The sequence below is a fragment of the Dreissena polymorpha genome, chromosome 5, assembly GCF_020536995.1.
Source record: "Dreissena polymorpha isolate Duluth1 chromosome 5, UMN_Dpol_1.0, whole genome shotgun sequence".
Taxonomy (NCBI): domain Eukaryota; kingdom Metazoa; phylum Mollusca; class Bivalvia; order Myida; family Dreissenidae; genus Dreissena; species Dreissena polymorpha.
This window is the reverse complement of record NC_068359.1, coordinates 59,801,926-59,824,782: the sequence shown is the minus strand read 5'-3', so window position 1 is coordinate 59,824,782 and position 22,857 is coordinate 59,801,926. Positions and strand designations below refer to the sequence as shown.

Below are 22,857 nucleotides of genomic sequence, written 5' to 3'. Positions count from 1 at the left end.
ACATTCACTTGCCGTCGCAGTTAGTTTGTAACGGTATAAATGGTTGTTGAAACAAGAGCTCTGTATTGTCTGTGGAGACATTTGATGATAATGGTATAATGGAATAAATGGAATAGGAAAACAAAACAATAAGGTCATCCTTGATTTCTCGCCGGTGGGTTGTGAACCAAGGGGAATTATTTTAACACTCTTTAGAAAAGATTACAAGTCAAAACAAAAATCCCCCACCCCAGTATGGGTCCAATTGGGTATTATTTGAATATGAGTAGTTTATGATCACTTTCTTATGTTAAAAAACTAAATGTTGCATCGTTCGGTGATTTCATTCAAGAGAAAGTGCTTTTTTAATGTGATTTATTTATGTATTATGCATGTTTTTCACGAGGTAAGTTATTGCAATATAGGCTTGGTTTAAAGGCCTTTTGTTGAGGACCACTTTACAGTGTGATGTCAAATATTCAATATCAAAGCTGTTGGCCGTATGGTTAAAAAGAAGAATACATGTGTATATTTAAAATTATCATTCAATATAAAGCTTTAGTACTCATTTGGCCTTTGCCTTGGTCATATAAAACCCAGGGGATATAACTAAAACAAACAACGCACATAATCACCTGACAAAGCATACAACAAACAAAGCCCTGACCTGCAATGATGTGGTGTCAGAAAACTCATCAGCGCAACTATCTTACTCAGGTTGTGACCTATATTAATAAGCATATGGTTCAAGAATGTTCTTGGCAATTTCTCCAAAAGAATATATCTAAATGTCGTATTAGTTATTTATATCAAATCAATCTTTGGCTAACTGTTATTCTCTTGACACAAATGGGGATATAATTTGAAATACGGACATAGCTCGCTAGTTTGTTGACTGTTGCGTACTATGATACATTTCTAAAGGCGCATTTTAACCCATTTATGCCTAGTGAACTATCCCATCCTTCTAAATTGGATCAATTTATTTAAAAAATTAGGGATGTTTAGTATATTTATTTCTATATTTAGAATATTTTTTACAGAAATTCCTTTGAGCAAACAGCGCAGACCCTGGCGTCTCATCTGGGTCTACGCTGTTTGCCAAGGCCTTTTTTTTCTAGACGCTAGGTATAAATGGGTTAAATTCAGTGAAGTTAATAACCCAACTAAAATAATCAACATTCCAAAATTGCTTTTTACAGCAACACACGCACTTTATACATCGCAAAAATATGTTCCATACAAATGAAGAAGTGAATATATTCGATAACGATATTTCGACTGATGTATTGTGTTTGTGTTTTCATTTTGTGTTTACCTCTATCATTAGAATCATGTATCGTAATATATTTCGTACTTGTATCATTTGACACAAAAAAGCAACAACATTGCATCATGATTATTTGCTAATACATGTTGGTGTTGTTTATGTTATCAAAAATAAGTGGAGTGTCGTTCCTGATTGACCTGCCGTAAAGGCACAGGCTATTCTGGCACGATGCTTTACGACATATGCATCAAACCCAGACTTCCCAGAGCAAGGCTTCTTTGTCTCGACGCAACTATTCGTGCACAGAAGAAAAGTGTTCCTATCACATAAAACAAGTTGATGTGACCTTCGTTTTAAAGGGTGAAAGAGTTTGTTTACAAAACTTTCTACCAAGATTTAATCTACCAATGCACATCTAATGTGTTTGTTTGAGTTTTAATGGTTTTACGACAATATGCAAACTGAGCAGTAACGAGTTCCGTATACGGTAAGGCTCTAATTGATATGCGTTTGAGTGGTAACGATCTGAAACATTAAAGGGGCCTTTTCACAGATTGTGGCATGTATTGAAGTTTGTAAACATGGGATCTAAAAAGCTCCAGTAAAAAAAGAGAATAAAATTAAAGAAAGAAAAAAGTAACCTCAACTGGGCTCGAACCACTTGCTCCTAGAGTGAAAGTCTATCGCTTAGACCACTCGGCCATACGTGTGAATGCAATTATGAATATATAATTTATTGTATACTTTATATAAGCAATCCTCGTAGTGTATCAAAATACAACGACAACAACAAAACTCTCCAAATTATTAAACCGTTTCGCGTTGCAACGCTGTGTTATTTTCAGGTTTTTAAATCGTCAAAAGATGCATAAAATGGATATTTTAGAGCATGGTATTTGTTCAGTATTACAGTTTCCTCACAAATATCATAACTACAACGAAAATTTGCGAATCTAAAACAATTCTTTGCATTTTGTCAATTTACCAAAACGTGAAAAGGTCCCTTTAAGACATTCTGGTGGATGACGTGATCAACTGCTTCAATACTTTTGATGTATTATTTTCTTTGTAATACACATAATAATACTTGTATACACCATCATCGTTCTATATAATAATCTAATAAATTAAATAACGAAATATAAACCACCAGGACACAACGCACAGATTTTATGCTGTCCAGAATGTATGTTATAGTTCTCTGTCAGTCGCGTTCTGAGAAAACTGGGCATAATGCATGTGCGTAAAGTGTCGTCCCAGATAAGCCTGTGCAGTCCTCACAGGCTAATCAGGGACGACACTTTCCGCCTAAATTGGATTTTTGCTAAGAAGAGACTTCATATAAACGAAAAATGTCATAAAAGCGGAAAGTGTCGTCCCTGATTAGCCTGTGTGGACTGTACAGGCTAATGTGGGACGACACTTTACGCACATGCATTATGCCCAGTTTTCTCAGAACGCGGCTCATATATATAATGCTCCGTATTCTGACACGAAGACACAATATGCGTTGCAGTCGCGTGATTGCTGACGGAGGTTAAATACTTTCGAAACAAATCAACACATTATAATATATTTGCTTACAGTAATGTGAATGTTAAATTACATTTTACTTGCGTATGCCCTTATTGTTCTGTTGTTTTTAAAGGATGTAACGTAAACAACAATAAAAGTTATGTGTATTTTGAAATTACACGCACGTTGTTGTAAACTTAATGTTACCAATTTCAATGAGGTTAAAGGGGCCTTTTCACAGATTTCGTCATTTTTTAACTTATTCATTAAATGCTTTATATCGATAAATGTAAACATTGGATCGTAAAAGCTCCAGTAAAAAATCAAGAATAAAATTTATAAAAGGAATAGAACATTGCCCGGACCAGGTTTCGAACCAGTGACCCCTGGAGTCCTGCCAGAGTCCTGAAGTAAAAACGCTTTAGCCAACTGAGCTATTCCGCCGGGTTCACATGCGTGACGTATTTTATACCTTATATAAGCAATCTTCGTAGTTTCATAAAATTTAACGACAAAAACAGAACTCTCCAAATTATTCAATCGTTTCGCGTTGCAACGTTTTATAATTTTTAGGTTTTAAAATCGTCAAAAGATGCATATAATGGCTATATTAGACACGGTAAATGTTCAGTATTACTGTTTCCTCACAAATATCATAGCTAAAACGAAAATGTGCGATTCTGAAACAATTTTTTTCAATTTTGTCAATTTACCAAAGCGTGAAAAGATCCCTTTAATGCAGTTTGATCGGCAATGTGATCACAAGAAACGGTTTTCATATTTTTACCTTTTAATTTTAGTAGTTATAACTTGGTTTCGTGCGAGATTTTTTCTACAGGGGTCATTGATTATATATCGATTTGTGACTGCAACCGATATTAAAAGTACAAACGCGTGCTTTCTATCTTTGGTAGTAATCTATTACGCCTCAGACAACTCTGGTTATAAAACCTATTTCATTACTTGTATAATTTATTTAACCGCGCCGTTAAGAATAGATAACATCTACTAATACATATTGTTTTTAAACATGTATACCGCACTGGCGTGTAAAGGATGCTCAGTTACGTAAACGTTTTAATGTATAAGATTTATCACGTATGCAGTCAAAGTGGAATAACATATTCACATGAAAAGTTAGTATTCCTTTTACTTTATTTTTCACCAAATGTCACACAATAAAATGCAATAGCTGTACACGTTAAAAAAGTATATTTTCTTAAAGCGAGATTATACGATTTTTTATATGTGATTAATTGTAATATATTGATAAAATATGTTACAATGACACAAAATAGACAAGAATAATTATACATTAAAGCCGAATTTCATAAAATGCAGCAAAGACAAATTAGCGCCCCGAGCCGATTGTGACGTACATATTTTCCTACAATAACCGAAGCATTCGTCTTTTATTAGGATCGGAGTTGGTGTTCGTGTGTCGTATGAATATAGACCTTCGCAGGAATTTCAAATGAACCGTTAAACTAAGTTAAGATTCACATCGTACATGTTTGGTATACATAATGGCGAATTCGACTGTACAGCCTTTTTTCAATTTCAGAATTAAATATCTGGCTTAATTCGCATTTTTCGACACATGTTCTTCTTAACTTTTATTTTAATTTATATTGAAATATATATATATATTAAGTTTTTTTTTTACACATTTTATATAAATTCATAAATATTTAACAAAATCGTATAATCTCGCTTTAATGCTTTCTGCGATTCGTGGTATTACCTTTAAGCGCTATGTACTCATAATTTTATGCCGATCCGTGCTCTGTGAACAGGGGGTTTAATGCATGTGCGTAAAGTGTCGTCCCAGATTCCGCCTACATTAGATTTTTGCCAAGCAGAGACTTTCTTAAAAACGAAAAAAATATCATAAAAAAGGAAAGTGTCATCCCTGATCAGTGTGTGAGGACTGCACAGGCTAATCTGGGACGAAACTTCACGCTCATGCATTAAACCCCATTTTCACAGAACGAGGCTCATACACATTTCAAACCTGATTTAATTTTCTCTAGTCGACCGATAATCACACGCCTAACAGCTCATGACCACGCGCATGTTCAATTGTTTCGTCAGAAATTGCGACCAAAAGTTTAATGGACAAGGTCAAAGCGAACGCACTGCAATAAATACTGTAAACACATCCGCCATCCAATTTGGTAGGTAATTCGGTGCATTTTGCTATCGTAATCTCGCGCAAGCTTGCGGATAGAGGGCGCTCCCGAAAAACGATCTGCGGTAAATGTTCTACATGTAGATCTCAAAGTTAACCGCAATCTCTTCTTATTGGTTGAACCGTTATTTTGATATGCATGCACTCGTATTGGCGATGTATTAGTCATGCATGTTTTCATGGAAAAAGCTTTAATGTTTTGTCTCTTATTATTACATTAATGAAAATAGACCTTGCCAAATCGCCATAATTTTTCGGACAAGGAAGAAAAAGTAGCTACGATAATAGCTTTGGATTTCGGTTTTGGATGTAATAATATAACACGTTCAATCTAATTTTTCCATCATATCAAGAGCTTTTTACAACGCTGAAACGATGATCATCCAGAGCAACTTATTGGTTGAGATTTTTATTATAAAGTACATTATTTCGGAATATTTTAGACGTAAAATAGTGTAAAATGATTGTTAAATAAGTCTTCGGCTAAATTGCAGTATACGTTATTTAGCTTAAATAACACCAAATATGAACAATAGAAAGTCTTAAAAATTGTGATGTATGCAATAATTTAAATATCGTTATAGAAGTTTACATCATATGACAGTATAATACTATCTCAGCCGATAACGACATATTCGGTCTTTGGAGAATTAAACATCAATTCAAGAAATTAAAGCGACGTCCGGCGAAAAAAATGGCGATATCATCGGACCATTTGTTTGTGGATCTGAAATATTTATGAATAACCATTACGTTTTTATTTCGACGATTTTCTGATTGTAATTGTTTTGAAAGTTTATTGTCGTTCTTAATTCATCATAAGTAATCGTTTATTCAAATTTCAAAAGTTCACAAACTTCCGGTACGATTTATTAAAGCTGCAAGGAGGAGTACATAACATGGCTTAAAATACAACGGATTCTTTTGTGACGCTAAAAACATTATAATAAGAGGAAACAATGCATGTCAAAAATGATGTATGCTTCGTAAGCACTGAATGAGAAATACAGATAAAATGGTGAAGGGTTTTTGTTTCAAAGAAGGAAGTATACCGAACACTTCTTTCGTGTAAAATTTCGTATGACCACAATGTATGCGGTGGTCGATAACGGGGTCTTTGTCTGAGCGGCTGATATCATTCGAATAGCTTGCGTGTGTCTTTTGCCGAAGTTAAAGTGATATTGTGGGCATCTTATAGTATTACTGTAAAGGTGTCTAGCGCAACCGTTGTTTATTTTTGGTGTTTTCACTTCATGTACACTTATATTTGTTAATGCATCAACATACTAAAACAATATCCCGGACGGAGAAAAATAATCCATATGAATGTCAACCGTACTTTCGTTTTGACGACTGACGACAGAAATGATTCGATGTACGATGTGAGTCTAAATGTAGTTTTCATGCAGATTCGTTCATACGACACAAAGACACACTTTTGTTATACGGATCATTTCGGCTCTGACTGGGTGAGTCATGTAAGATATCGAAACAACTTGAAGCAAGATGAGTTGTAGATAATTGGTCGCTTTAATGAAGTCCATCGTGACGAAGGCGTGCCGAATATGTCAGGCCTCTGATGAACTTGACTATTGGACCTGTTTGTAACTCACGAACCTCGGACCAATATTTTGGCCATTACATCCGAACATTTTGTCAAAAATTTATATAAAAACATTCAAAAAAATATTGTTCATAATAGTTATTACTTTGATTTAATATAATTTATTTTAATTGAAACAATCGCATTAGAGCTTTCGGGTGCTCATTTGCCTTGTGTTATCACACGCCGGGTATGCGAATACTTCGTTTACGGATGGCACTTCACTAACAGAGAACAACAAACGCCACGCGCTAGAGGTAAGTTCCTCTGTTTTATTTAAAGTTATATCCTAAAGATTAGTTTTTAAGACAAGACACATGGTCGAGTTGATAAATGGTGTATCCTTTTGTATTGGGGATACACAATTTCACGGAAGAATGGTACAGTTTTGCCCAAAAAATAGAAAATTCGATCGGAAAACAGCATAAACTGGATGAACAGTAAACATTTTAACAAAATAAAACTACTTAGAATTATTGCAAGAAATTGTTTGCTATTCCAGCATGTAGAGTAATCACTGTGCTTCAAATACTGAAATTTTGATAGCATTCAATGAAATATAATCAAAGATAGTGCATTTTGTAATAGGTGGCATACATAAAGTTGCAGCCACTTTGTTTACCGATAAAGGGCACTTCAGATTACGGAGACTTTCAACAAAGCGGGCACTCTAATAACTGAGTTTTATCTTCTACCTCAAATGCATTTATTTTTATTATGGCTTTTCATACGAAACATTTTCAAAATATATTTTTCAAAAATCACATTACTATTAATTTATACTATGTTTATTATAATTGCAATTTTCAAATAAGATAATATTTATTATTAAATAAATGTGTACGGATAATGCGGATCAACACAATCGTGTTTAATTTTACTTATAGCAGGGCTCTAGATAACGGTAGTGAAGGGGTATTTATGACGCAAATACACATTTGTTCTTCATAAAATCCTATGTCGGTTGTGCTTATTTGAATCGCATCATCAAGACGATACTTATGCGTAGCAACAAAATTAAAAAGAGAATGGTAAAACTCCCTGTATTTTGAGCCCTGCTTATAGGGAGCACTTCCCTTTACGCAACGCTAACGTTTGCTCGAAGTGCGATTCACCTGACCCTAAATCACTGTATTGGTTGAGTTTTAAGAATCACGGTTAAAATTAAATCGTGAAAACAACTGATTCTGGAAAAAAAGGAATGCGTACATAAAATGTTTAAATGTCATATTATGGAGTCAGTACTTAGTATTCCCACACAAACGAAGTTTAGGGTGCTATATTGGATAGAACTTCATATGCAGCATGTGTTGTGTTTATATTAAAACAAAGACGGATATGCATAATTTTTACACCACTATCGTGTGATTAAATCAACCCCGCCCGTTCTTTTATTGCTATTTTCGTTTATTGGCATTGAGCCAAAAAGTTCCAATAGAATTTCGAACCTGCATCGCTGCTGATATTAATCTCTGAGAGGCAGTTTAAGCAGAGTGATTATTCATGACATGCTATCTAATATAAAAGAAAATAGCCTTAGTACCTTCATTTGGACATAAAGATAAATGCTTTAGATCAACCGCTTAGAACGTAATTTAAAATATATGGTCATATAGATTTTACTCATTAGACATATCCAATTTGTTTAACATTTATCTTTCACATTTATACCAAATCATAATCATATTTCAAAGGGATAAGAACATGCTTCGGTTATTCGTTTTTTATTTGCGTACTAAGTACATACATTTTTAGTTATTGCCTGCTAACTTTAACAGTATTCCACAGCGAATTCTGCATTTTTGATTCACAAAAAACGAGTGTGTTATATCTGGAAAAAAGTGTCTAGATGTCGGGAAACGAAGTGCCATTGTTTTTTAGATGATCGGTAAACGAAGTGCAGATGAAAAATGTGCATGCGACTCTTAAAACATTTGAATTTTCTCAAATACATTAGTGAACTAAAATGTAACATGTTGTAACATTACTGGATATATTGATCTTTTATTTCGAATAGTAAGCACGTTCTTGATTTATTTCCAAGTATGTTTATTCTGTTTAAATATGTACTGATCATTCAATTCATGCTGATTATCGATGGAATTTTATCGTTTTTTTTTTAATAATTCACCGTTTTTCCGCGAATTTCTTTCTTCGCAATACGAAGTGCTATACCATTAATCACCCAAACAATGTTCCGTGTCTAAAAACCAAATAAACAGAACATAAATACAAAAAAGCTGAAGAACTTACCTCTCGCGCGTGGCGTTTGTTGTTCTCTGTAAGTGAAGTGCCATCCGTAAACGAAGTATTCGCATACCCGGCGTGTATCACCTTCCAACAAATATGCACATTTTTATCTACCCCAAGGCCTATATTTTTCAGCTTTTTGTTTCCTCTTGCACGGATGACCTTATTTTTTATGCCGACGCTTTTTATATTGCGGATTGGGTTTTCTATCATTTAGCAACGTCATATTTGCAAAATTAACCTTTTAACACAAAGAGAAATATGTTTCTCACTTTTTAATGTCACGCAAAATTATAATTGAAGTGAAAAATCAACAACGTTATAATAGAAATACAGTCATGTTTGACGGAAATAGTGTTTGCAACTTATCCTTCCATTTGGATTTTGGGAATTATAGTTTAAACAAACAACTTATTTTGTTTTGCCTAACGGAAACACATAATGTTGCTTTAACTGATTGTGGTTTTCAAGGAATCACTTAGATCGATGAACCACACATATTAACTTAACCACATAATACGTCACTTGATTAAGAAAAGAGCACGTACTACTGTTACCGATGAAATTATGTTCATCATTCCTGTTCTTGGTCGCGAAGGTCGTTTTTGCTTACGTGCGTGACGATCCTTGTCACGTAAGTTAGATACGAATAATATCAGTTGAATAAACTTTCAAATGATTTTATCAATCGTAACCACCATAATAATAATTATAATAGATTTCACCATCATTTCCATATTCCTTTTCACCGTTTAATTATGCTATTTACCACCCTGGTCGTTACCATTGCAACCATTACAGTCACCACCATCACCATATTCAGTATCTAAAAAACAAAACACACTATACACATCAACAAAACAAAACAAAACACAAACATTAGTTATTTTATATAGAGCTAAATATTTTGTACTTAAGAGTACATGCATGTACTGTTAAGACAATTTATCCAACAGTGTGTCAGTTTTAACCGGCTGGAAAAACTTCACTAAAACAAATGTAAACAATTTCATCGAAATGGTTATCCAGAAAAAATGGAAACATATTTAATTTATATAAAGAATGTTATAGCGTGTATATAAATATTTTGTCGTAAAACAAAATTCCAAAAGAGAAACAGCGAGATGCTTCACTCACAGTTTCATTCTCAGACATCTGAAAACTAGCGCTGTCATTCCGACTTAAACATTTGCATATTTCATGACTGATTCACATATTTTAAAACGTTTAAGTGATATTATGGGCATCTAACAGTTTATAGGTGTTGTTTATTTTTGGTGTTGTCACTTAATTTACACTTATATTTGTTAATGCAGCATCCACATACTAAACCAATATCCCGGAAAGAGAAAAATAATGCATTTGAATATCAACCGTACTTTCGTTTGACAACTGATCATGCATGTACGATGTCAACCTAAATTTAGTTTTAGTGCAGATTCGTTCATACGACACAAAGACACAATTTTGTCTTACGGATCATTTCGGCTTACAGGACTGGGTGAGTCATGTAAAATATAGAATATAAAATACATCTTTATAAACAACTGGTAGCAACATGAGTTGCAGATAATTGGTCAGTAACCACATTTTAACTAACTGTTTGACCTGTTAATTCTTTTCAGCTCAATTCAACAGTGCAAAATGCCCATAATATCACTTTAAGCTTTACAAAGGCTTTTTAATTCATTCCAAAGGTGGAGACAATCATATCACCATTAAGCTCATAAATATGTTCATTCTTTTAATTATGGAAAATTGCTGTCTGATAAAAAAGTGGCATTTTGCGACTCTGTCACATATCTACTTTAATAATTATAACGCCCGCGGTGTACACATTTCTTGAGGATATCTCGTTGATTTTCATACATGGAACTTCTTATGTAAAAATATCATTTAATGAATACACTTATTCCCCGCTGAAAGAACAAGTTAAGGAACTTCATTGAGGACTTATATTTCGTATGTCTTTCGTGTTTCTTTACGAAATCGATGCTTAGTCTAGCCTTTTCACGCAGTATAAACGTGAATCAAGTTCCATAAACAGGGAACATGTTTTCCGAAGCAGTACAAGGAAGCAGTACAAGCGAACTTTACGATCGCACAACGACGGAAATACTGTGTAGTGTAGTGCCGCGCGTGACCTAGATAAGACAATCATGATAACTCGTACAGTGGGTCACTAGAACAAGCCTAGTGGTGGTTATTACTTACACAAAAGCTTCGCTGTATCTGGCGTGTACAGGTAAAATGTCGCTTACCTCTTGTCTAGTTATTGAAGTAAACTACTTATCCTAAATCGATGCCACAATAAATACGTTTTTTTTTCGACATAATTATAATGTATATGTAGAAATAATCTACACAATTAATCATTAATTTTCATAATTGTTTGTAGCGAAGCTGATCTTTTGACATGTTCTCACTGCGTATTTTGTAAACATATTTAAAAAAAACTTGTTTAAAACCAGAAACTTGTAAACATACCAACTTTTTATAATATATAACGACATGCGTTTGAAATACAGATGGCTTAAACAATTGAAATAAGTTACAAAATTCAAAGATCTATCGATAAACAACAATATCTGCAAACAACTTTACCAGGAAACACCATTTTATTGTTTAAATAATTATACTACACACTACAAATTTACAGCAACGTTAGTTAGTAACATAAAGCGGAGGAAGTATTTCAGTTTGAGTTTGAAGTTTGAGAACCTTAACACACTAGATTTAGATGAAAAGTCGGCTATCGCTGCAATGCGCGGGTCCGTTATTAGGAATCATTCGCTCTTACCTGTTCTTTTTCACACAAGCAATACCTTTAGCTTGCAAATAACATTTGTGTCTTGTTCTGAGAAAACTGGGAATAATGCATGTGCGTTAAGTGTCGTCCCAGATTAGCCTGTGCAGTCCGCACATGCTAATAAGGGACGACACTTTTCGCCTATATTGGCTTTTTGCTAAGAAGAGACTTCATTTTCATGGAAAATGTCATATGATATTGAGTTGTTTAGATCGACACCGCGTTACCTTTTTCTAGGAGTACTGGTATTTTCAAGAGATAAATAATTTTCGTTGAGTAATAGTGTCGTGTTATGAGAAAACTGGGCTTGATGCATGTTCGTCCAAGCTTAGCCTGTGCAGTCCACACAGGCTAATCAGGGACGACACTTTCCGCCTAAACTTAATTTTCGGTAAGGAGGTACTTCCTTGAAACTAAAAATACCATAGAAGCGGAAAGTGTCGTTCCTGATTAGCGAGTACAGGTCGTAGACGGCGTCATTGTATAATAGTGACCGAACAGTGAGCCCCTCAACGTTGCTCGAACCGACACTTTACGCACATGCATTAAGCCCAGTTTTCTCAGAACGCGGCTCAATATTTTTCATTGTCATTGTCACGCCATGATAAATCAATCTATCATATCACGAAATAGAATTTGCCAGTTTTGAGCGCACTAGTGGTTTATATGTTTTAGCTTTTCAATGGAAATAACATATTTTTGCACGGTCTCTAAGCGTCTATTTTGAGCGTTTGATGTTCCCGATTATGACCAGTGCTACAAAATATGTGTTCCTTTGTTAGCACTAAGCAAATACTGATCCGCCTTAGTTGGTTTGTATTTGAAAGTCGAACTTCTTATCGAGAACTGTAACGACCTTTAAGTTGGTTAGGAAATTTTATACGCTAGATCGCTGAGATAGATTGGCACGTGGAGCATTGTTCTTTAAACCTAAAAAATGAGAACACTATGACGTTGGTGAATAATTTGTTAAGTAAATGACGATGATTGTGGTACTGATCACGATACTTACACAACTGCTGTAAATGGTGATTAGGTCGATACAATAACTTAGTCTTTGAAGTTTTAGTCTATTTATTTTGCTTAATTGCTGATTTGAAACGCTCTTGATTCCGTTTTCTGGGATAATGACCATTACTTGGTGTCCACGGGGATGTTCGAAAGAAAGCTCCCACATTCGAATCGAACTCGTAACCTCCCGGGCTATAGGCGGACACTATGCCACGGAAAGCTTAATATTATTTTAATTTAACATGATGATTCTATGAAAGTTGTTTAGCCCGTTTATGATTCTGAAGGCAGTGAAAGTGAAGTTGTTGTTGATCTCTCCGATGATGATAGTTGTGACAGTGCTGATGATGGTAGTAGTTTTGCGAATATGATAAAAATCAATTTTACCGGGATTTCATTATGGATTACGCCCTGGAAAAAGTAGATTACGGGACAAGGGACGAGCACATCATTCAATTGCTTGTTACTGAAGTCCATATGGTTAATTTCCTCATCGGACGACCGACGGATATGTTACTATGATAAAGTGACTTTGTTTACAAAAACGTTACAAAACACTTAAAATTTACATAGAAGTTTATTCACACGTGAATTCACTAATGTTTCACCCACAGACGGTGTACACTCTACAATGTCTGCCGCACGTGAATAGATGTAAGCTAACACTGGGCGTTGGGTTACACTGTTCAGCACGAATAGATAACTGATCGGAGTTTACATACACTGTGTCAAGGACGTTATTCGACTGTTACATTGGCGTACATGAGTATACACCACATGCCTGTCATACGCAAGGACAAATCTGATATTCACGGTGAAGTAGGTCAATAATCGTGGTAAAACGGCCGTTGGGTTGGTATATCCTTAAAAGGGCCAGAAGATCAACAGTCGGTGTACATAGGGCTTCATAAATATGAGCCGCGCTCTGTGAAAAGGGGGTTAAATGCATGTACGTAAAGGGTCGTCCCAGATAATCCTGTGCAGTGTTTGACTTGTCACTTTTTGCTTAGTCTGAATCCTGATCTAATGCTTTCAAAACATTGGTCACCAGACCAAATTTTAGAAAAATCGTGGTATCACTCAAGAGTTACATTTATAAATAAATCTAGATGAAATTAGGTCAGAATATTTACATGGTCCAGCGCAACTTTGAATCTGTACATATCATGTTAAAATAACTAAGTGACCAGATCAAATCTTTGAAAAATCTTGTTACCACACTGGAAGCTACATTAACCCATTTATGTCTAGTGGACTCTCCCATCCTTCTAGATTGGATCAATTTATTTCCAAAATTAGGGATGTCTAGTATATTTATCTCTATGTTTAGAATATTTCTTGCAGAAATTCCTTTCAACAAACAGCGAAGACCCTGATGAGACGCCGCATCATGCGGCGTCTCATCTGGGTCTACGCTGTTTGACTAGGCCTTTTTTCTAGACGGTAGGCATACATAGGTTAATAACTCAATCTTGGTGAATGTTAAGCACGAATGGATAACTGATCGAAGTTTACATACACTGTGTCAAGGGCGTTATTCGACTGTTACATTGGCGTACGAAATGTTGATGTCTGGGTCAAATGCGTCAAAAAACTGGATTTAGGTTACACAAAACACATAAAAAATTCGAACGTCGCCTGAGTGTTAAATCGTTTGTTTGTTTTCCTGTAGCAATTGTTTGTTTTCCAGTCCAATAAATTATTAAGTTTCTTTTGCCTGCCGATTTTAAATCTACATGATACATGCGTCACTAAAACACGTCATTGAAAGCCTTAACGCATGCGCGCATTATGTACATACTTAACATATTGATGTAAAGCCAGATTTCATATTTACATCAATAAAAAACGTTTAAACGCCTATCAGATGTACATTGCTTTGATAAACCATTGATTGTATGGTTTGTAAACAAACTGTTGTCGAAATATGTGAATCTTGCTCTGGGAAAAAGGGTCTTAATTCATATGCGTTAAGCGTCGCTCCGAATTAGCCTATGCAGTCCACACAGGCTAATAAGTGTTAACACTTTCCGCCTTAACAAGATTGTCGATACAGAGGGATTTCCATCAAACAAAAAATATCATTAGAGCGAAAAGTGTCGTCCCTGATTAGCCTGTGCGGACTGCACAGGTTAATCTGGAACGACACTTTACGCACATGCATTAAATCTGTTGTCCCATATAGAGACTCATTTCATATGCGTTTCGTGGATGATTAAGACGACAACCAGGCCACATGTGATGTACTTTTCAAGAACAGGCGACCTTTACGTTTAGTACATGACTCGTGTACTGGAGGAAGAAATGTACTTAATAACGCGGCGCGCTTGTGACGCTGGGAATAGATATTTGGTTTCCTAATATAATATCACATTTAATACACGTATGAGCTCGCATGGGCAGTAAAAATCATTCAAATGACACCCGGGTGAAATGCCATATAAATTATTAAAAATTATTAAAATATTATATGTTATTGGTCACCGAGTTTTAAAATGTAACCCCATATAATTTGTGAGCAATTTGGTCAGTGTGATATATATTGTGTGAGTAATTCAGTCAGTGTGATATATAATGTGTGAGTAATTCGGTCAGTGTGGTATATAATGTGTGTAATTCGGTCAGTGTGATATATAATGTGTGAGTAATTCGGTCAGTGCGGTATATAATGTGTGAGCAATTCGGTCAGTGTGATATATAATGTGTGAGCAATTCGGTCAGTTTTATACATAATGTGTGAGCAATGCGGTCAGTGTGCTATATAATGTATGAGCACTTTGTTCAGTGTGATATATTATGTGTGCGCAATTCGGTCAGTTTGATATATTACCTGTGAGCAATTCGGTAAGTGTGATATATTATGTGTGAGCAATTCGGTCAGTGTGATACATAATGTGTGAGCAATGCGGTCAGTGTGCTATATAATGTGTGAGCACTTTGTTCAGTGTGATATATAATGTGTGAACAATTCGGTCAGTTTGATATATAACCTGTGAGCAATTCGGTAAGTGTGATATATAATGTGTGAGCGATTCTATCAGTGTGATATATAATGTGTGATTAATTCGGACAGTGTGATATATTATGTGTGAGTAATTCGGTCAGTGTGGTGTATAATGTGTGAATAATTCGGTCAGTATGATATATAATGTGTTAGCAATTCGGTCGGTGTGATATATAATGTGTGATTAATTCGGTCAGTGTGATATATTATGTGTGAGTAATTCGGTCAGTGTGGTATATAATGTGTGAGTAATTCGGTCATTATGATATATAATGTGTTAGCAATTCGGTCAGTGTGATATATAATGTGTGAGTAATTCGGTCAGTGTGGTATATAATGTGTGCGTAATTCGGTCAGTATGATATATAATTTGTGAGCAATTCGGTAAGTGTGATATATAATGTGTGAGTAATTCGGTCAGTGTGATATATAATGTGTAAGCAATTTGGTCAGTTTGATATATAACCTGTGAGCAATTCGGTAAGTGTGATATATAATGTGTGAGCAATTCGGTCAGTGTGATATATAATGTGTGAGTAATTCGGTCAGTGTGATATATTAAGTGTGAGCAATTCGGTCAGTGTAATATATAATTTGTGAGCAATTCGGTCAGTCTGATATAAAGTGTGAGTAATTCGGTCAGTGTGATATAAAAAGTGTGAGCAATTCGGCCAATGTGATATATAATGTGTGAGCAATTTGGTCAGTGTGATATATAATTTGTGAGCAATTCGGTCAGTGTGATATATACTTTGTGAGCAATTCGGTCAGTTTGATATATAACCTGTGAGCAATTCGGTCAGTGTGATATATTATTTGTGAGCTATTCGGTCAGTTTGATATATAATTTGTGAGCAATTCGGTCAGTGTGATATATAAAGTGTTAGTAAATTGGTCATTGTGATATATAAAGTGTGAGCAATTCGGCCAATGTGATATATAATGTGTGAGCAATTCGGTCAGTGTGATATTTAATTTGTGAGCAATTTGGTCAGTGTGATATTTAAATTGTGAGCAATTCGGCCAATGTGATATATAATATGTTAGCAATTCGGTCAGTTTGATACATAATTTGTGAGCAATTCGGTCAGTGTGATATATAATTTGTGAGCAATTCGGTCAGTGTGATATATAATTTGCGAGCAATTCGGTCAGTGTGATATATAAAGTGTGAGCAATTCGGCCAATGTGATATATAACCTGTGAGCAATTCGGTCAGTGTGATATATAACCAGTGAGCAATTAAGATGATGTGTTATATAAAGTACTAGCAAAAGCACGAGATTTAACTTGATACGTCCACCTCACTCAACTTATTTGACGCATACATGTCACTGTATCAATGTTCCCATTTGTGACTTAAAGACCCAAAAGTCAGAACCAGTGAGTATACGTATCCTCAATTGAAAAGGATTTATATTTATAGTACCGTATCCGTTGTGTAAGCGTCCAATAATCGGACCCGGTTGTATATGGCGAGTTAAAAAATTAAAGACTCCCAAATCATAATCAACGTATTTAAGCGAGTTTTATCTTATTAGTAAACATATATGTTTTTTGTTTTAAAAATATGTCCGGAGATATATAATTATGCACTCATTGTTTTAATTACACAGGCGTTTTTTGTTCATCTATAGGATATTTAATAACTTAACCGAACAATAAAACGTGATTTGCAGTTTTGTCATGCTAATATGTAGGTAACACGTTTGTAAACTCGTTATGTCAGAATATTGTGTTTTTAGGTCACAAACCACGATCATGTTTTATTTAAGCATCATTATGCTTAACATCTGTCCCGCGATTTACGAACGTAAAATATACAATAGTGTTATTGAAAATCCAGATTAATTAAATGTAAATTGTATTTCAGCAAAATAACGACACTATCATTAGTCTTTTTCACATTCAGAGTACAATATCCAGCTTAAGGTCTGAAAAACTGTTAATGCAAGACTACCACATTACCCACCGACAATTTCAGCGAACCAAATAGCTTCTCATTCAATATTTGGGTAAACCTTATTGTGTCCGTTTATTGAAATTAGCCCATTAATGCCTAGTGAACTCTCCCATTCTTCTAAATTGGACCAATGTATTTCCAAAATTAGGGATGTCTAGTATATTTATTTTTATATTTAGAATATTTCATACAGAAATTCCTATAAGCAAACAGCGCAGACACTGATGAGACGCCGCGTCATGCGGCGTCTCACCAGGGTCTACGCTGTTTGCCAAGGCCTTTTTTTCCAGACGCTAAGCATAAATGGGTTAGCGACAAAACCATCTCGTTATTTAAAACATAAGCGTGAGGTATAACAAGTCCGTACATCTAAGTACATATTTGTATTTTCGCGATACTTAATAACATAAAAAAATCAGTAAAACAGAATTTAAAACGAAATGTTACGGCCATCATGTCATTTAAACCCAGCTCATCGCACTATCATGAAGTCAAATGTGTCTAACGCACAATATTATAGAGCCATTAAAAAAAGACATAATTTCATTAAAACATAACACATTTTTTCATTGAAACAGAACACATTTTGTCATTGAAACAAAACACATTTTGTCATTGAAACAGAACACATTTTGTCATTGAAACATACGTTTTCGTGCCATTTGCAAACACGTGTTTAAGATGACAGCTAACCCTCAAGGTGCTCATGGTTGTATAGTAAAGCTTATAGCTGTGATGGTGAATGTTTATGTTGTCGGAACTCCAGGTTATGAATATGTTCACCGTGACTCTATAAACAATAAAGGATCGGCACTTTACGACTAGACAGAATCATATCGAAGGCGTGGTTAACAGTGAACAACAAAATCCTATGATATTAAAAAATTGGTTGACCTTGCCTACTTCTCCCAAACATAAGTTCAAAAATAGTGCGTAGAGGTAAACAAGCTTGTTGACATATTAACCCATTTATGCCTAGTGGACTCTCCCATCCTTCTAAATTGGATCAATTTATTTCCAAAATTAGGGATGTCTAGTATATTTATTTCTATATTTAGAATATTTCTTACGGAAATTCCTTTAAGTAAACAGCGCTGACCCAGATGAGACGCCGCATTATGCGGCGTCTCATCTGGGTCTACGCTGTTTGCAATGTCCTTTTTTCAGGACGCTAGGCATAAATGGGTTCAAACACCATAACGCGTATAAGACAGAAATAAAAGCTGAACAAAATAAATGATGAAACAAGATTGGAACGTGGATTTATCGATGTGTACTTCTTTCAAGGTTACACTATTGATGTGCCGATATTGTAGTGCGCTTAGGTCGCAATTTCACGGTCGGAGAAGAAAGGGTTTTCTGCTCTGTTAATATATCTTTTTAGCCTATTTTAGCTCAAATGCTCAATGTTAGCGATTGTGGTCAGTCTATGTCCTGGGTCCGTCGGCGTGTTTTGTTCGGGTCTCGGTGTCAACTTGATGAAAAAATGATTATAATGTTTATCTCGACAATATATAAGACAAAATCCGAATCTGGAATACGTTTGTACAAAAACTAGTTCACCAAATCAGATCCCATAAAAACACTTGTTACCTCTCTTGTAACAAAATGCATGATTCTATTTTGATGCTGGATAACATAGGCGCCGAAAGTTAAAAAAAACAACACCTTACCATGTGTGTTAGACGTCCCACAGATGACGTGGCAATAGGAAATTAGAGGATTACGTGTGTAGCACGGTTTGGTACAAGGAGAACGAATACTGCCTTGCTATATGAGCTATCTTTTATAGCGATGCGATAGAGTGTATGTCTGATTTGGAACCGGGAACTCTCGAGATCGATCCCCATTGTGGTCGGGGATTTGTCTGGTTGGGTAACATATGCTCAGAACTATGTCGCTTGCCAATCTAGGACAAACCTTGCACCCATTCATTAAGGAACATGTCTGACTCATTCGTGATGAAACATCTTGAAAATATTAACCCATTTATGCCTAGCGTCCTGAAAACAGGACATTGCAAACAGCGTAGACCCAGATGAGACGCCGCACAATGCGGCGTCTTATCTGGGTCTGCGCTGTTTGCTTAAATGAATTTCTTTATGAAATATTCTAAATATAGAAATAAATATACTTGACACCTCTAATTTTAGAAAAAAAAAGATCCAATTTAGAAGGATAGGAGAGTCCACTGGGCATAAATGGGTTAAGGAAAAAGTTTGAATCTGGATCAGTTGTGTCCAAAACATAGATCGCCAGGTAAAGTCAGACATTGATCGCCAGGTCAAGTCAGTCATAGATCGCCAGGTCAAGTCAGACAAAGATCGCCAGATCAAGTCAGACATAGATCGCCAGGTCAAGTCAGACATAGATCGCCAGATCAAGTCAGACATAGATCGCCAGGTCAAGTCAGATGAAAATCTTGTAACCACTTTCAGAGGCACACGTATGACTCATTTTTGATGGTAAATTGACACAACATTTATCATGTCAATAAATAGAATACCGGTAAGTTCGAATCAGGGTCATCTAGTCAAACAAGGACACCAGCAAATCTTCGTAAATCGTAATTGCCACTTTAGAAGCTTAATGCGTGTGTCAGTCGTAATGAAACTTGACAAGCATGTGATAATATACAGAACACGTGTTTACTAAAATTAGGTCACCAGGTCATATCATAGAAATAACTAACGCTAGACTCCACATGTATGACTCAATATTGATGGACAATGTTCACATTGTTTACATTTACAAAGAACAAGGCAAAGTTTGAATCTACATCACGTGTTTCCGAGCATAAGGCCATCAGACCAACTCTTACCTATTACTTATTACCATTCAAACAATATTTATGACTCAATTGAGTAAATCATAGTCATAAAGTTAGCAGTCCTTGAGTTTTTCAAGAAGCGCAAATCATTAAGGTCTAAAGAGAGGGGGTGGGGGTAAAGAACGAAGAATACAATGTTATTTGTTCCTACGACAAATTAAAGTGTGTTTTTTTTAAAGTTTAGATGATCAGCGCTCGACTCAATTATTTATTAAATCAAGATATTATTATCATATCCTTTTTAATCTTTGGTATGCCATTGATTTCAAAAATATAATTAGTTATAAGTAATTAATATCTTAAAACTCAGTCCGAACTAAAATTGGTGGTAAAATATTTCCAAAAACAGGGTGTGGTCGTTCTACAAAATCTTACAAGCGTAGACAAGTGGGCGACCTTATTAATCCATTTATGCCTAGTGGACTCTTCCATCCTTCTAAATTGGATCAATTTATTTCCAAAATAAGGGATGTCTAGTACATTTATTTCTTTATTTAGAATATTTCTTACGGAAATTCCTTATAGCAAACAGCGCAGACCCTGATGAGACGCCGCATCATGCGGCGTCTCATCTGGGTCTACGCTGTTTGCTAAGGCCTTTTTTCTAGACGCTTGGCATAAATGGGTTAAACGTTCATTCTCATATTCGCTTAGTAAACTCAGAGATGTCAAGGTTAGTTTTAAACTTAACTTTATTAAACGCAGAGCTACTTGGTTTAATGTTTTTGAAGGTCGTTCACATTCTTTTTAGGTGTTAAGATGATCACTCAACACTTAATGCATTGTCATCACCCCGGAAAAAATATATTGACATTTGTATGCCTTATTACTTTCAAGTCGTGTGTGATTTTCATACATATCTTATATCACAAATATTTTATAAATGTATGACCAGTAATCAATATTCACATACTTATGTGTGCGTATATGTGTTGTTTTTTTCCAAATGTTTGTCGTCTGTTAACATCAAACTAGAACACTGCGTTGATACAGTCAAACCGCCATCTTGAAAGTAAGGCTCTTCTTTAGACGCGGGTTCTGATTGGCTGTTTATATTTCAAGATGGGCATGCTATGAATAGACTTAAACTGACATTGCAGGAAAGTTAACTTATTAAGGCACGACTCTCTGTTATCCAGGGCGCGCTAGAGGGAGGTCGATGTCATCATGGATGGATAACTTAAAAGAATTAACATTAATCCTTCCCATGGATGAATAACTCTGCAGCACACAACAGACTTGACTGGAGGAGGATTTCTGTATTGAAGTCCCTCATTTCTCCCCAACTGCCAAACCGGTCAAGAGATTGATGATGATGATGATAATGATGATGATGACGTCGACGACGACGACGATGATGATGATATCAAAATATGAAAAAAAAAGTTAAGCAAGATCTGTTCCGTACTTTGAGCATGCAATATAAGTGCTCTTGTCTACAAATACACCAAGTCCGAGAAACGCTGTTCTCTGTAAGACTCAACTGTCTTATGTGCACTTTTTGGTAATTTTGGTCTTAAAAACCGTTCGACAATACGTCTCGAGTTTTAGAATTATCAATATCGGACAGAAAACTTTACTTAAACAGCGAGCCTTATCTCACAATTTCGTGTCCATAGCTGAAGCTGTAAACCCTGAAGCATGAAGTATTAATTTGTGGACCAGAAATCAATCTATCAATATAAGTTTGGCAACGTCACAGGGTTTTCATTACGAATTTGCAAAATAGATTTGGACCGACAGCAACATATGGTGCATCTAACGAAATACAATCCATCTCATTTAAGCGTTTTTCTTGTAAAACAAATATGTTAATGCATATGAACCAACAATTCACTACGAGTGACACCTGATTGGCCCGTTAACCTAAGTCGAAAATACTGCAATGCACGGGTGCAGGTATTTTTACCACGTTCCCGGGATAAACATCAATCGGTTGACGTCATTCACCGGCAATCGCGATTCGCACTTTTGTGGCCGGGGTACACCCACAGGTGGAAGTAACGTACCCTGGATAGTATTGTTTTTTATTAATTTTTTTAGGAGCCCAATATATTCAAATAAATATATAAAATCATGTTTAATGAGAAAAAAAAAATTGACAAAGAGCCATGAAAAAAATCCCCACCCTCTGATATTGGAATCATAACAAGGTCATTAACTAGAATTTATCATAGACCTGTCTTCGCGGGCCGCAAAAATTTCAAAAGTAGCTTTAATCAAAAGCATCCATTGATCCTCCTATTGGCTATTGGACAACCTTTCAAAAAAAGTTCACTTTAAAAAAATCTGTCCAGCCGTTAACTCACAGTCGGTCGAAAACCGAGCAATATTTCGAGTCCGTTGTCAACCCGAATAAATCTTCTACAGACTTTCAAACAATATTTTTGAGTTTTTGCCCCTTAATCGATAGCTCGCGTCCTATTCCTTTA

At 35.4% G+C, this 22,857-nt stretch overlaps 1 long non-coding RNA gene across 1 annotated transcript; it reads left to right on the top strand.

Moving 5' to 3' along the window:
• The first annotated feature begins 3,683 nt into the window (after positions 1 to 3,683).
• LOC127831009 (uncharacterized) lies at positions 3,684 to 21,961 on the top strand. Its single transcript, XR_008026353.1, has 2 exons — positions 3,684 to 3,900; positions 21,565 to 21,961. It is a non-coding gene; the product is annotated as an uncharacterized LOC127831009 (long non-coding RNA).
• The last annotated feature ends 896 nt before the right edge of the window (positions 21,962 to 22,857 follow it).